Source organism: Ziziphus jujuba, chromosome 5 (genome assembly GCF_031755915.1).
Source record: "Ziziphus jujuba cultivar Dongzao chromosome 5, ASM3175591v1".
Classification (NCBI taxonomy): Eukaryota; Viridiplantae; Streptophyta; class Magnoliopsida; order Rosales; family Rhamnaceae; genus Ziziphus; species Ziziphus jujuba.
The window spans coordinates 19469290-19471220 of record NC_083383.1 but is presented as its reverse complement, the minus strand read 5'-3'; positions in this window follow the sequence as shown (position 1 = coordinate 19471220).

The window sequence follows — 1931 nt, the reverse complement described above, 5'->3', positions numbered from 1 at the left end:
ACCTTGTGAGGTGGATCAAGCAAGATAGCAATAATCAAGTAGAGATTTTGTCTATCATTCCCTAGTATTTGTCATATTTATTTTTCATTTTTTTAGTCATTTCACTTAAATGATCATTCTAATTGTTTATGCAATGTTATAATTGACTATGAATGAAGCAAATTTGATCTACAAACAAGTTTGATATCAAATATATAGATCCGAAAAATCTAAAAGTAGCCACATAAATTTAAAAAAAGAAAAAAAAACATGGCCATTTTTCTAATCATCCAAAATAGGAGCACCTCTTGTTTTCCCTACACAACTCTCTAAAATAGACACCATCATCATCATCCTCCAACCACTCAAATGCTTTTGAAATTCTTCTACCGCTTTGGATATTAAATAGGTTGAATTCCATCTAGTTGAAACGTCATTTAACAATGAAGAAAACATCATCACGTTGAGTTCTATCCATTTAATGTGTAAAATTATGTTTATTAAAAAGAAAAATTGTAACCAATTTTCTAACTTAACCAAATTATACAACACCATCTCAAATCTCCAATATAATATAAATTTTACAAGTTCAAAAATAAAATCATTACAAATGAAAATCCAAATATATAAGAAATAATCCAAAAACCTTCAAACCCAACTTATCTTTCAATCGAACCTCACTTCCAAACACGACCACCAAACTACTCTATAACTAGAAATCTAGTAGAATGATTGGAAATGAAGAGGTGACTATGGATACTTCGTGAGTTTTATACACTCATACCAAAATACATGAGCTTACAATATTAAAATGACTAATATATATGTAACCACAATATGAGATACAATTGCATATGCAATAGGGTTTACGGATTTTGGTAAAACAAAAAATTTTAACTACTTAGTATATAATAAATACAAAGAATATATCAAAGAATGTTTGGCCTCAATGAATTGTTTATCTAATACACATGCCAAGAACAAAATAAAACAGTCCATATAACTAAACTTCAACTTAACTAATTGGCATAGATACTTAACACCAATTAGGAGGAAAGTAATACTACAATCAATATCATTAACATAATCATTATACCACAACTTCTTACTCCAGTATTTGGTGACCAAATCAAATTCAAATACTATACTTGTCTATCTTTAGGTGGTGATCAACTCCACTACCATATAACAATTGTGCTTGTCTCTCTAAGTGATCTGTTTCTAGTCTTTAAGTTGGTCAAATTAAGTCTAAAGATCATAAACAAATCCATATATAATAATTAAATCATATCTAGTCATACCCATATTCACATGTCATCAATTCTGCTCTAAGTTTAAGGTCTTGTTCAAAAATTAATTTCCAAAATTAGGACAATGCACTTTAAAAAATCAATTTAAGAATCACTTTTATAAAACAGGCTCATATAATATGCTCAATGCATACTTATGCATAATGCAGTATATGATTACACAAATTCTATATTTTTTACATGCATATACAACACATCCAAAGTGGCATTTTCCAAATTTAGCAATAGTAATAATATAAATTGCAAATAAGGAAGTGTATATTGAAACTATACGTGTCATATACGTATTCTATATGATATGCTCATGATGCATGAATGTAATACTTTAACATATACGCATATTCAAAAAAACAAAAAAGGTTTGAAAAAAATCCCATTCACAGTATAGTTCTTGTAGCTTTAGTTCTGGTATGTTCCTTCGTTCCAATCTTATTTAATTGCTCCACTATCCTTAGCCAAAAATTTCAACTTGGTTAATACCCCGATTTAAGAATTCAAATTAATTTATTCAATAATCTTAATCGTCATCCAAACAAAACCATACCAGTTCAAACTATAACCACCATCACAAAACTAACCATACAAGTTCAAACTATCACCACCATCACAAAATTAATATTTACAATTCACCAAACAACTCTA